The following is a 15,000-nucleotide window of genomic DNA, read 5'->3' as shown; positions in this document are numbered from 1 at the left end:
GGACTTGATGAGCCTTGGTCTGATCCAGCAGGGCCTTTCTTATGGTCTTATGTTGGATTCTACAGATCTGCCAACAACTGTGATTTCCACCAGTGCACAGAGCCTTCCCAAGACAGAAGGGACTTTTTTTTTTGCTTCAGGGGAAGCACCACCATTTGTGAAACAGGTCTGTGAGATCCAACCCTGTGGTTCCAATGAGGAGCAGCGACCAGGAAAACAGACAGGCTCTGAGCTTGCAATGAAAGTATTTAGGGTGAGAGAAGAAGAAGAAGAGGAAGAGGAAGAGGAAGAGGAAGAGGAGTTGGTTTTTATATGCCGACTTTGTCTACCACTTAAGGAAGAATCAAACAGGCTTACAATCACCTTCCCTTCCCCTCCCCACAATAGGCGCCCTGTGAGGTAGGTGGGACTGAGAGAGTGTAACTAGGAAAAGGTCGCCCAGCTGGCTTCATGTGTAGGAGTAGAGAAACAGATCCAGTTCACCAGATTAGCCTCTGCCACTCATGGGGAGGAGTGGGGAATCAAACCCGGTTCTCCAGATCAGAGTCCACTGCTCCAAACCCCTGCTCTTAAACACTATATCACCCTGGCTCTGTAATCTGTTTGACTATGGAACTGGAATAAGAAGATATTCTGCACACACATTTGCAATACAGATTGCCTAGTGGTAGTGGAAAGGGCCGTCAAGTTGCAGTCAATTTATGACAACCCAGTAGGGTTTTCAAGGCAACAGATGTTCAGAGGAGATTTGCCGTTGTCTGTCTCTGTGTAGTGACCCTGGACTTCCTTGGTGGCCTCCCATCCAAGTACTAATCAGGGAAGACCCTGCTTAGTTTCTGAGATATGACAAGATAGGGCTAGCCTGGGCTATCCAGGTCGGGGCACACTCATTCACAAATTACTGTTTTCACCTATACCTATACCTACTCACATGATTCTCATATTCAGAGGCCTAGTGTAGGATCTTGCCATGAAAGAGTTTCCATATTAGTAATGATTTGTGTGAATGAAAACAACTAATGAATCCCTGCGATCATTTAGTATACACCGAAAGGTGGGGGCACCTTTTGGGCAACACAGAATATAGTGGATTTATCAAAGGAAGTGAAGGAGTAACTAATTCACTTTAAGCGATCTTGTGTTTATTTTTCAAAGATTGCTGAAGCTGAACCGAATGCCAGAGGACTATGCTTCCCTACTGAAATATTTATCCTGTAGCTCAGAAAAAGCATGAAGTAAAAGTCCAAGTCATCTTTAACATATCGCCACAGTTTGAAAGGGCTACTGAAAGCTACACATTCTTTAGGCCCCTTTCCTTACAGAAAAGCAGCATGTCTGAATAATACAGCAGAGTTTTTGGATAAAGTAACCCCCGTTCATGGTTTATGTCTAGCTCTTTTATGAAAGGATTAGATATAAAACTCTTTTTAAAAGACATCTAGAGAACAATTTTCAGTGAGATAAAGAACTGTGAAATTCTATATAAATCCTCAAGCAATAACAACTACTCTAATTTTATTAAAATACAAGGAAGGGAGACCTAAGGACTTGCAGGGTTCACTTAATTTCCCCCCATATCCCCTTCACCACACAATGTCCTCTTTTTATACTTCTGACAGCCCCCATATCTTCTCCACTTTGCCTGCACCCTTCTCTCCTTCTCCCTCACCATCAACTTTTCTTTTATCTGCTCCCCCAGTCTTCAACTTTAATTATTATATATTTATTTCATGTATACGCCACCTTTCTCCCCAATGGGGACCCAAATCAGCTGACATTATTCTTTATCCTCACGCAAACCTGTGAGGTAGATTAAGCTGAGAGACTGTGACTGGCCCAAAGTCATCTCACAAACTCACCTGGCAGAGTGGGGATTTGAACCCGGATCTCCCAGATCCCAGCCTGACATCGTAACCACCACACCATACCCACTCTCAGCTTCCCTCCTTTCTTTAGCTGAGACTTCCTACTTAGTGTCTCTATGTGCTTTTAATGTCTGCTCATGAACCCAGCTAATCTTTCTGCCAGCTCTCACAATCCTTATCAAACAGATATCATTGACTACATAAACAGCAAGCAATGTACTCAGTCCAATACCAGCAATTTAAAAGATTAAACCGACTGTATGGGTGCAATGGAGATGAACTGTAAGCAATTCTGTGCTTTATACAAACGAGTCAATCTAACAGCCAAAATGACCATGACTCTGGGGGCTACTGCCTCTTATCTAGTAAATGACACAATGCAGTTTTTGAAAGAGAGTCAGCGTGGTGTAGTAGTTAAGGTGTCGGACTAGGATCTGGGAAACCCAGGTTCAAATCCCCACTCGCGTCATGGAAGCTTGCTGGGTGACCTTGGGCCAGACTCACACTCTCAGCCCTGACCATGGCTAGTATTTGGATGGGAGACCTCCAAGGAATACCAGTGGCATGATGCGGAGGCAGGCAAGGGCAAACCATCTCAGAACGTCTCTTGCCTTGAAAACCCTATGGGGTTTCCATAAATCCACTGCGACTTGATGGCAAAAAACAAACAAAAAAGTTCTTGAAAAGAACAAAGCCAGCAACAAGCTGCAATGGCCAAGTGGTTACTGCACAGGCACAAGGCTGCTCAGCATGATATGTGCTCACAATGATGTTTATCAGAGAACATTGAGGCAAACCAATCTTGAACTCTTGAGTGTAATTGAGGGAGTTTAAACAAGGCATGGCTTTAACTCTTCTTCCTGTAGGACCACAACAATGCCCTCCATGCATTGGGGGTGGGGGAAGAGAGCAAAATAAACCCTTGGAAATTAATCCTTTTGTGCCAAAAGCATATTTTTAATGTGTGTATGTGTATGTATATAATGCTGCAGCAGCTCCCCAAAACAATTGATTTGTGCTCTTTATTTAATTATCTTGCCTTGTTTGTGTGTGCACAACTGATACTTCTGACATCAGCCTGCTGGAAGAAAATGTAAGGTAAAAATATATGTTCGAGATAAACTGGAAGATGTAGCTGAAGTTTGGGACAGTAGATATTTGAATAAATAGACTCTTAACAGTCTTATTTATCAAAGAAGAACCATGGAAGGCCTAGACAAATGTCTGGCATTCCTTTTGTGCTTTCTGGTATAGCCTGAAACAAGATCCTTACACAAAACCATTTTATTGTTGTAAATTTATAATTATATATGGTATTTTACTTCTGCCTCACTTTGTGCAACTACATCATATTACTTGGTTTTGAGGGTGTGTGTTTTTGGGTGCGAAAGAAATGATGTTGCTTAACATGTGGTGCTTCTTTATGTACCCCTCTACCATGTCAGACGTTTGAGTGTGTCAGGGCCAGGCATAGGGTTTCCAGCCTCTAGGCCTTACAACCGATCTCCAGAAGCCCATAGGCTTAGACTGGAGTAACACTGCATATGATTGCGCTGTCAGAGACCATCCAGTCCAGCCTCCTTCTCAGTGCTGGAAATCCAGTGCTAGAGCATCTTTGACAGATGACTGGCCTGCTTGAAGATTTTCAGGAAAGAAGAGTCCACCCACTCTTCATACGCTTCAATTTAAACAGAAACATAGAGTTTCAACTATGAAGATCAGTTTTGGAAAGCAGAGTATGGTGTCAAATTGGAGGGAGAATTGGGGAGAGCCAAATGACGAAGCCCTGAACAAAATGCTGAACTACTGTTAGAGTAAGGAAGTTTCGCCTAATGTTTGGCCAAAATCAAATTACAGGATGTGCTTCAGTTAAAGAAGGATAAGGCACAATTAGATTTAATCTACCCTGCTGGAACATCAGAGAACAAGTATTTTCCCTCTTCCATATGATGTGATCATGCATGTGATCATGTGTGGTCATGTCTGCCTTCAGTCTTCACTTCCCCTGCTGCCCGGGGGTGGGGTGAAAAGGTAACTGGTGACCAAGAGAAGACAGAACTACTCAGCTCTGATCTTGTCTCTGTCTTGGCCCCCAAAAGATGAACAACATTGAAAGTGAAAAAAGTAGGAATGGTAAGGGGACAGGATTGCAGCTCAAAATTGATAAAGAGCTGTTCAGGGAATACCTAACTACACGAAAGGAGTGCATCTCTTCTGGTCCAAATGGATGACACCCTCAGGTATTACAGGGATGACCCACTGACTCTCCCCTGCAAATGCCATTCATCTTCCCTTGTGGTAAGAAGTAAACATGGTGTTCAGAGCATCACATTAGCCTCCTAACCTGTAGTACCACACTGGGTTGGGTGGTATATCTAGGGTTGCCAACCTCAAAGTGGTGACTGGAGATCTCCTTCTATTACAGCTGATCTCCAGCCGATAGAGATCAGTTCCCCTGGAAAAAATGGCCGCTTTGGCCCTTGGACTCTATGACATTGAAGTCCCTCCCCTCCCCAAACCCTGCCCTCCTCATGCTCTGCCCAAAACATCTCCAGGTATTTCCCAACCAGGAGCTGGCAACCCTACCACTTGTACATATCTAAAAGCAAAATGTACTGATTGGCTGTTCTGAAAGGCTGCTTGCACCCATGGATTGAGGTTGCCCTATTAACTTTACTATGTGGACAGAACAATCTAGAAGGGAGAGTGTAATGAGAAAACAATATCCAACCATGTGTAGATAAGGATTATTAAAAGAAATTCTCTTAATCGCTTTTTACCCAGTTTCTCTTTGAAATCCAGCAGTTCTTTTATTTTTCTCTTTTAAGGAATTTTCAGTTTGTTTCTAACCAATTTGGTTTTGATGAAAGTGGAAGAGCAGAGGGATAGGAAGGGAGGTTTTGCAAAATTTCAGAATTTCACTCTGTAGATGCTCAGAGGCAAACCTTCCTGTGCTCCTTCTAAAGCACTACCCTGTGGTGTGTAACATAAAACAATTGCAAGGGCTGAAGTTACAAAAGGTTGCATTGATTTCTCTTCAAAATGAAAAAGAGAAATCCCTTTTGTAAAAAGAATAAGAGGAATCGATGGCTATATTTTAAAGAAGTGAATTTGGGAAAAAGAAATTTCACTTGCATAACAAGACTAGCGATGATGCAGCCCAGCTCTTTCTGCGAGTAAGCCGCATTGAGTAGACCAGTTTAGGATTGCACTCTTCGTGTTGATATTTTACATTACCATTGCATGACAAATAAGAATCAAATTGGGAGGGAGGTTATTACTCCATTTATTTTCAAGGCACTTCTGAATTTGTTTAGCATTCAAATATGCCACTGATACTTTCAAATGATTGCTAATGAGTGTTTAAAAAAATGCCAAGATCTACAGCGAAGTAATTTGAAATCAACTAAAGACTGCAGATCAGTAAATCTGTCCTCTAGATATGTGTAGAGTTCATAACTTGTAATATACTAAGCCGCCAGACTACTCATTCTGAGCACCGAAAGGCTGCAAGTGCTGTAACTTCAGCTTGATCTGTCAACACTAAGTCAGAAATGGTGATAAATACCGAGTCATTACCCCTAAACATCATTCGACAGCAGCAAGTATGATGGATGCACCTTAATTTTCAATATGCTGGGAAGAGAGCAAATTATGAATGCTGGGCCTTGGCTTTCTCTCTTAGTTTTTATTTTCCAGAGAATGTAGCATAAGGTGAAGCGATATAAATGGCAAACAAAACATCACCAAATGGTACCGGGTCAGATTTAATTGGCTGAAATTCATTTAGCACAGTCAGTTCAATTTCACTTTGGACGGCAGAAAAGACTCGGCTGCTTTATTACTTCCAGCGGACCGATTGAAGCGGTGCTTTCTAACAGTGCCAGAGCCGTCTGAGAGCATCTTGTTTTGTTCTCAGAAATTCTGTGAGGGTAACAAGGGTAGCAATTTATTTCCTCAATACTTTGAATGAAAGCTAGCCTATCTCCACAGCCAATTTAAAATCAACATCAAATAACTATACATACGTTTTGTGTCCATTTAGACTTGTTTTGATGTGTGTGTGTGTGTGTGTGTGTGTGTGAGAGAGAGAGAGAGAGAGAGAGAGAGAGAGAGAGAGAGAGCAAGAGAGTGTGTTCATTTCATATTTTAACCTTGCAGCGTTGGGGACTATAACTGATCCAAAAACGGTATTATAATATGTAACTGGGAGGGGATGTGAGTCAGTGGTAAAGCATCTGCTTGGCATGTGGAAGGTCCCAGGTTCAATTCTTAGGCTGGAGGAGAGTTTCTAGCTTTTCCCAGAGTAGTGGGAGGATCCATTATCCATGCTCATTTGGCAAAAAGTGCACAAGAAAACTCATTGTGAGGGCCATGTGTTTCTGACTTCTCCAGGTTCCTCATTCCCACCCCTTTGAACTCGTAAAGAACAGTTCACACCTCCCCGTGCCTTCCTGGGTCTCACGTCCCATCTATCTTGCCCAGGTGCCAGCTCTCCCTCCCCCGCTGTGCTTCCTGCCTCCACTCCCTCAGGCCGAGCCTGGCCTTGAAGTGCTGATAGCCCTCACTGTCTCCTTGGGACTGTTTGATGTTTTGTATTGCACCAATCTGTCTTGCAGTTTCTCACAACAGGAGTGTGAACCTTTTGCCCTGTAGTAGATATATACTGTAACCCCGATAAGCTAGTTCACTTGTAACTTTGAATCCGTGTCTGCTCATATCTTCTGAAGCCTTCAATAAATCCTTTGTTTCTGCATCAAGTCTGAGCAAGTGATTTGGCGAAGTAGCACAGGGGATTGGGACTCTCACATTAAGTTACAAGTCCCTGCCTTTTTCGCTCTGCACCTGTACCGCACGGGACAGCGATGCAAGGCGAGGAGGATCCCACTACCCCCCCCCCGGTTCGCCGGACAAGCGCGAGGCACCGGTGCTTCCAGACCCTAAGGAGGAGGAAGCCAAACGGAAGATACCCGTGGTCCCTAAGCCGGGACCGGACTTAGGCACGAAGTCTAAGAACCCTTTCAACTCCTGGCTGGACTCCCCCAAGGACTGGTCGCTCTCACGGACCGAGGCGAAACACCGCCGCTTGGCTTTATCCGGCACGGGACTCGAAGGCGACCTCGCACGAAGGGAGGCCCTGATGGATGAGGAACGGAGGCAATGGCAAGAGGAGCGCCAGACCATGCTGGCACGCATGGATACCATGCAGGCTGTGATGGGCCAGATGGCAGCCGCTCTGGACGCGCTGAAGGTACAGCCGCCCCCCGGTAACCCCCCAGACGGGGCACCGGTAACCCCTCCCGTCCCTCCTAGCGCCCCGGCCCGCCGTGACCTGAAGATCACGTACGATGGGTCGGGGGATCAGTTGACTTTCTTTTTAGTCCAAGTGGACATTTTTATGCGTGAGCAGGGCCGGACCTTCACCTCCGAGGAGTCCCGGGTCCAGTACGTGGCCTCCCTCTTGCAAGGCGAGGCGGCAGCCTGGATGGTGCTGCAGTACGAACTCCGCTCCCCTGTACTAAGGAGTCTAGATGAGTTTATGGTTGCTCTCCGGAACTGGTTCGAGGACCCGAACCTGGGGGAGCGGGCTAAGGCCAACTTGATGCAGCTGCGCCAAGGGACTAAGTCGGTGGCGCAGTATGCAAGCGAATTCCAGTCCCTATCGAGTAGAATCTTGGATTGGAGTGAAGCTACCCGGGTACAGTGCTTCAGGGAGGGATTGAATCCGGACCTGCAACACTGGGCTTTCATGCAGGGTAATCCCCCTGATGTCGAGGGTTGGGTACGCCATGCGGCAGACATAGAAAATCGTAAGCAACTACTGAATCTGTCCAAGCAGGGTACCGGTCGCGATCTTCAGCGGCGAGGGGACAAACCAGGCGGGCCCAGAGATCCCCGAACACCGGGCGGCAGCGGCCCCTCGGCCGCTGAACGCCGCAAGCGCTTCGAAGCGGGAGTGTGCTTGGTATGCGGAGGCAAGGGTCACTTCGCCTCGCAATGCCCGTCCCGTACCGGGCGTCCTCCCCCGCCCCGTCTGACCGAACCGGAGAAAGCCCCGGCGGAGGGCCAACCTCGACGCCGGAGTAGTGCTCCCGGACGCCGGAGCGCACCCTCGGCGCTGCACGCGCGCACCCAAGAAGAAGCTTCCACTTCCTCCGGTCCATCGGGATCCCGGATTACAAATGCCACCTTTGACTCCGCTGAGTCACGGAATACAATTACCCCATCTCCTTCGTCCAGCGAGGAGGAAGAGTGGGAGATGCCGGCAAAAAACGCCGTCGTCTGCTGTAAGAGGGGCTCCTCAGCAGACCGTTCCGATTGTTGTGCAAGGAGCTCCCCCAATGGTAAGCGCCCAAGAGGAAAATGTGTATATCAGAGTCCACCTTTCCCTAGCCAAGGGAGGCCCGAGATTAGAGTTTCCCGCCTTGGTTGACTCCGGGTGCGCCCGGACTTTAATGAGTGAGGAAGTTGCCAAGAAGTTACACGTCAGGCGCAAACGGCTCCCGGCCCCCCTCCGTTTTTCACAAATGGACAGTAGTGACTTTAAAAAAGGGCCGGTTACCCATCGCACCACGGCAGTGATCATGGCCTTTGGGGAACATTGGGAAAGACTTTATTTTACCATCGCCCCCATTGTAGCCCCCGTGGTGTTAGGGATGAATTGGTTGCGGGGACATAATCCCTCCATAGACTGGGTTAAACGGACGCTTACTTTCCCCGAGGACCCCTGCCTTCTACATGATAAGGACCAAGCCTTCTGCACCCCAGCCGCCGCGTTGGTGGGCTCCCCGGCGCCTGTTACCGCTCCACCCCAGCTACCCTCCGAATATGCGCAGTTCGCTGATGTATTCGATGTGAGGGAATGTGATGAACTGCCCCCACACCGAGAAACCGACTGCGCCATTGAGATTGTGGGGGAAGGCAAGCTGTCCAAGGGAAAGGTTTATCCCATGAGCCCTAATGAGAAAGCGGTCTTACGGGACTACCTGGACACCAACTTAGCCCGGGGTTTTATCCGTCCGTCTAAAGCCCCGTATTCTGCCCCTGCTTTCTTCGTCAAGAAGAAGACGGGATTTGAGACTGTGCATTGACTTTCGCAGGCTGAACGCTGTCACCCAGTCTAACGCTTACCCCCTCCCTCTCATTCCAGACCTGCTAGCACAATTGAAGGAGGGCCGAATTTTCACCAAATTGGATTTGGTGGAAGCCTACCACCGCATCCGTATCAAGGAGGGGGATGAACCCAAGACAGCCTTCTCCAGCTGTTTTGGCATGTTTGAATACTTAGTCATGCCGTTCGGACTTTCTGGGGCTCCCAGCGTATTCATGCAATTGATTAATGATGTATTACATGATTTGCTATTTCGTGGGGTGGTAGTGTTTTTAGATGACATTCTCATTTATTCGGAAACTATGGAAGAACATGTCCGTCTGGTGCGTGAGGTTCTCCAGCGGCTTAGGGACCATAAATTGTATGCTAAAGTGTCCAAGTGTGAATTTCACCAACCTTCCATAACGTTCTTGGGATATGTCATCTCTCACAACGGGTTGGAGATGGACCCCGACAAGGTTCGGGCGGTTAAGGATTGGGAACCCCCCTCCACACGCCGACAGTTACAGCAATTTCTGGGGTTTGCCAATTTCTACCGCAACTTTATCCCCAACTTCGCCCAGGTGGCCCTTCCCCTCACTTCCCTCTTGCGCACCAAGGGAAAAGGGGCAAACGCCGCTCTGCCTTCCGCCCGTTTGCAGTGGTCTCCTCCTTGTCAGCAGGCCTTTGATAATTTAAAACTGCTCTTTTCGTCCGAGCCGGTCCTGGCCCACCCGGACTGCAACAAACCTTTTGTAGTCCAGGTGGATGCCTTGGATGTAGCTATGGGGGGGGCGCTGCTGCAACGGGAAGGCGGCGGCGCCTTACAGCCGTGCGCCTACTTCTCTAAGAAGTTTTCCCAGTCCGAGATTAACTGGGCCATTTGGGAGAAGGAGGCGGCAGCAGTCAAGCATGCTCTCACCATTTGGAGGCACTTCCTGGAGGGGGCAGAGAGTCCGTTTGAGGTGTGGACCGATCACAAGAATTTGGAGGCTCTCAAAGGAGCCCGAAAGCTCAACGCGAAACAAATTCGTTGGGCTCAGTTTTTCGCCAAATTCCGGTTCACACTCAAACATGTTCCCGGTAAAGAGAATGCCCTGGCCGATGCTCTGTCCCGACTGCCCCAGTACCGCAATGATTTTGACTGTCCCGTGGACTCCCTGTTTACCCCCGAACAACGAGGGGAAGTCCAGGGACTGGCCGTCACCACCAGATCGCAAACTCGCTCACCCGGCGATCCCTTGCTCAAGGGAATCCCGGAGGCGTTTCAGCAGCGCCTCCGGGACGCCTCCTTACAGGAGGCGGAGCAGCAGGCTCTTCCTTCCGGCATGGAGCAGCAGGGTTCCTGGTGGACACTAGGGGGGAAACTTTATGTCCCGGCGCCTCTCCGCAAAGAGGTGTTAGAATTAGTCCACGGCGCCAAACTTGCGGGTCACTTTGGCTTCGTAAAAACCCTACACCTTGTAAGACGGCAATTTTGGTGGCCTAGCATGAGAGCCGACGTGGAACTGTACGTGCGCAGCTGCCCCACCTGCGCCACGGCCAAGAAAAGAATGGGAAAGCCTCCCGGGCTTTTGAAACCCTTGGAAGTCCCCTCCCGGCCCTGGGAGGTGATAGCCATGGACTTTATCACCGATCTGCCTCCCAGCCGGGGCAAGACGGTACTCTGGGTAATCACGGACCTGTTCTCCAAACAGGTCCACTTTGTGCCCTGTGCCGGGCTCCCCTCGGCCCAGGGACTGGCCAGGTTGTTTATCACCCATGTCCTCAGGCTTCACTCGGTCCCCAAGAAGGTCCTCTCCGACAGGGGGGTTCAGTTTGTTGCCAAATTCTGGCGGGCCTTCCTAAAATTGATGGGGGTGGAAGAGCAAGGACTCTCTTCGGCCTACCACCCGCAGACCGATGGGCAGACCGAACGAGTGAATGCAGTGGTTGAATGTTACCTCAGGTGTTATGTCAATTATCACCAAGACAATTGGGTTGACCTGCTGCCTTTTGCTGAGTATGCGTATAACAATGCTCCCCATTCCTCAACGGGGTTTAGCCCTTTCCAGGTGGTGCACGGGACAGACTTTGGCCCCTTCGGCTCCACTCCCGTCACCCCTGAACTCGAGGCGGTACCCGAAGTTCAGGAGTGGGTGCAAGTAGTCCGATCCTCTTGGCCCTGGTTACAAAAGAACCTTGAACGGGCCAAGCGTAAATATAAAGAGCAAGCAGACAAGCATCGCTCCCCGGGGTGGGAACTCAAGGTGGGAGAACAGGTTTATCTCTCCACCAAAAACCTGCGCTCTCTCCGACCTTGCAAAAAACTCAACGATCGTTACGTGGGTCCCTTCCCCATATCCCGGGTGATCAACGAGGTCACGGTGGAATTGGACCTTCCGAAAACTTTGCGGGGCGTCCACCCCGTCTTCCATATTAGTCTACTCAAACCCTACGTAGCCGCTCCTCAATTCCATCCCCCACCCAAACCTGAGCTGCCGACAGTTGTGGGAGGGGATACACACTTGGAAGTGTCCAAGGTCTTAGACAGCAAGTGGAAAAAGGGAAAACTGTTCTACTTTGTCCGATGGAAACATCTGGGTCCCGCGCATGATGAATGGGTTGCAGCCCCCCACATGGCGGCCCCTCGCCTCGTTCAGGAGTTTCATTGCGCTTATCCTGATAAGCCTTGGCCTCCCGACCTCGCGGGAGGGGGGCCTTAAGGGGGGCAGAATGTGAGGGCCATGTGTTTCTGACTTCTCCAGGTTCCTCATTCCCACCCCTTTGAACTCGTAAAGAACAGTTCACACCTCCCCGTGCCTTCCTGGGTCTCACGTCCCATCTATCTTGCCCAGGTGCCAGCTCTCCCTCCCCCGCTGCGCTTCCTGCCTCCACTCCCTCAGGCCGAGCCCGGCCTTGAAGTGCTGATAGCCCTCACTGTCTCCTTGGGACTGTTTGATGTTTTGTATTGCACCAATCTGTCTTGCAGTTTCTCACAACAGGAGTGTGAACCTTTTGCCCTGTAGTAGATATATACTGTAACCCCGATAAGCTAGTTCACTTGTAACTTTGAATCCGTGTCTGCTCATATCTTCTGAAGCCTTCAATAAATCCTTTGTTTCTGCATCAAGTCTGAGCAAGTGATTTGGCGAAGTAGCACAGGGGATTGGGACTCTCACACTCATGCTGGAACAATCTTTTAAGGTGTGCTGGACCTCTGTTTGACGTTTTTTGTAGTTTCATCACTTATGACACAAGCCGATTTGCGGCCACTTAGATGGACGGCAAAAAGTTAGTGCAGATGTGAAAGATACAGCAGAGAAAGGTGGCCTCTCATCTAGGCAAAGAGCCATGAGACTTTCCCAGTATTAGATAAAGAAGTATTCCTTTTGTCCCTTATTCTATTATAACCTTGATTTTAATTTTCATCAGGTCTTGCTTTAAATAGGTTAAACTGTCGCCTCCTTTGGAATAAACCTGTTCCTTTGTTCCATGGTCAGGCAGAGATAATTTATTCCTAGGGATGGAAATGTAGGTCATCCAAGAACTTCTGCCAAAGACAGTCTTTTTTTTTTTTTTTTATATAAATTTTATTGGGTTTTATGATAGAAATTTTCCATTGCATTAAACAACATCTATAACAATATCGAATTTCAATTCTAACCTAAAGTTGTTATAATTCCATATCATATAATAAAAAAGAGAAAAGAAAAAAGAAAAAAAAGAAATGGAAAATTTTTTGACTTCCCCATCACCTCTATCTGCCTCTTAATAAAAAGTTCCTCCCGTCATAGGTAATCTAATCTTGATAAAATATCAATACCATATATAAAAAACCATAATCTGTTAGTAAATATAATTATGCTTATTCAATATAAAAAAAAAATCAAAAATAATCCTCTGGATCAGATTAGAAAATATTCTTCCATTCTTCCCAATTTTAACTCATATTCACAATAATGCATCCACGCCCCCCATTCCCCCAAAAACCGAACGTCATTTTCTTCATTTAGAATAGCTGTGAGTTTTGCCATTTCTGCCACTTCAAACATTTTAACAATCCAGTCTTTTTTCTCTGGAGTTTCTAGCCCTTTCCATTTCGCTGCATAAAGCAGTCTCGCAGCTGTTGTGGCATATATCAAAAAGGTTCTTTGTGTTGCTAAGTCGTCTGGAATCATACTCAATAACATCATTTCTGGTGTTTTGGATATATTCTTTTGTAGTATTAATCTCAATTCGTTATAAATCATGTCCCAGAAGTCTTTGGCTTTGTCACAGGTCCACCACATGTGATAAAAGGAACCAATTTCTTTGTTACATTTCCAACAAGTAGGGGACATCGTTTTATAAATCTTTGCAATTTTCTTGGGTGCTAAATACCATCTATACATCATTTTATAGATGTTTTCTCGCACTGACTGTGCTTTTATTCCTTTTAAATCTTTAGACCATAATCTTTCCCATTTATTTAAAACAATATCATGTCCCACATTTTGAGCCCAATCGATCATAGTTGGTTTAATCGTGTCCTGCTCACAGTATATTGTTAAAAGGAGATTATACATTTTAGAAATCAGCTTTGTATTATTGTCTAGTAGAATCCTTTGAAAAGGAGATTTTTCTTTAGAGAAACCTTTTTTTGCATCTTGTACAAAAACTGATTTGATTTGGTAATATTGAAGCCATTGTAAATCATCCTTAAGCAGTTGGAAGTCTTTTAGTGAGCATTTCTTTCCTTCCCAATTAGTTAGATCTTGATAAGTAATAAATTTGTCTGGTCTAAGTGGGCGCAAAGTTAGCATTTCTTGGGGCGATATCCACATCGGTGTTTCTGGTTCCAAAATGTGTTTATATCTCATCCAAATACGAAGTAGAGAGGACCTGATTATATGATTACGGAATGTTGCTTGTAATTTAATTTTATCATACCACAAATAACCATGCCATCCACTTAAGTTATTATAACCTTCCAAGTCTAGCAAACGTACATTTGACAAATTCATCCAGTCTTTTAGCCATACTAAAGCTACCGCTTCAGCATAGAATTGAAAATTAGGCAGTGCTAAACCTCCTCTAGTTTTTAGATCCACCAAGTATTTATAAGCAGTCCTTGGTTTTTTTCCTTGCCAGATGAAGTTTGAAATGTCTTTCCTCCAAGTTTCAAAATATTTTGTTTGTGATATTATTGGTAAATTTTGGAATAAGAAGAGCATCCTCGGTAAGACATTCATTTGGATCGTTGAGATACGTCCCATTAATGACAATTTTTTGTTTGACCATATAATCATATCAGTTTTAATCTTACCCCATAACTTGAGGTAATTGTTGGTTAACAGATCTTTATTCTTTGCAGTGATCCAAATTCCCAGGTATTTAACTTTGTTAGCTTTCTCCCAGCCAGTATATGATATAAATTCCTGTTGTTGTATTTCCGATAAATTTTTAAATATTATCTTTGTTTTTTCTTGATTCACTTTAAAGCCTGATACTTTTCCAAAATCATCCAAAGTCTCCTGAAGTATATTCATTGACTGTGTTGGGTTTTCCAAAATTAGCAGTAGGTCATCTGCGAATGCTCTCAACTTAAATTCATGTTTTTTAATTCTTAGCCCGCGGATGTCCTCCATACTTCTTAGTTTCACACATAGCGGTTCCAACACCAACAAAAATAAAAGTGGAGACAAGGGACATCCCTGTCTAGTCCCTTTCGTGATTTGGCAGTTATCTGACATTGATTCATTAACCAAAATTTTAGCTTGTTGGGAGGTATAAATAGCCGATATACCTTTCTGAAAACGATCTCCAAAATTCAATTTATCCAAAATCCGTTTCAAAAAGTTCCAAGAGACCATATCAAAGGCTTTTTCTGCATCCAAAAATACAAAAGCCGCAGTTTGTTGAATATTATGGTCATAATATTCCAGTGAATCTAGTAAAATTCTTACATTGTCTTTTATTTGCCTTCCTGGTATAAAACCTGCTTGGTCCTCATGTATAAGATCCTTAATAAATTGCTACATGCCAAAACCGAAGCAAAAATTTTGTAATCCACATTTAAGAGCG

Source organism: Euleptes europaea, chromosome 11 (genome assembly GCF_029931775.1).
Source record: "Euleptes europaea isolate rEulEur1 chromosome 11, rEulEur1.hap1, whole genome shotgun sequence".
Lineage (NCBI taxonomy): Eukaryota > Metazoa > Chordata > Lepidosauria > Squamata > Sphaerodactylidae > Euleptes > Euleptes europaea.
This window is presented reverse-complemented; position numbering follows the sequence as displayed.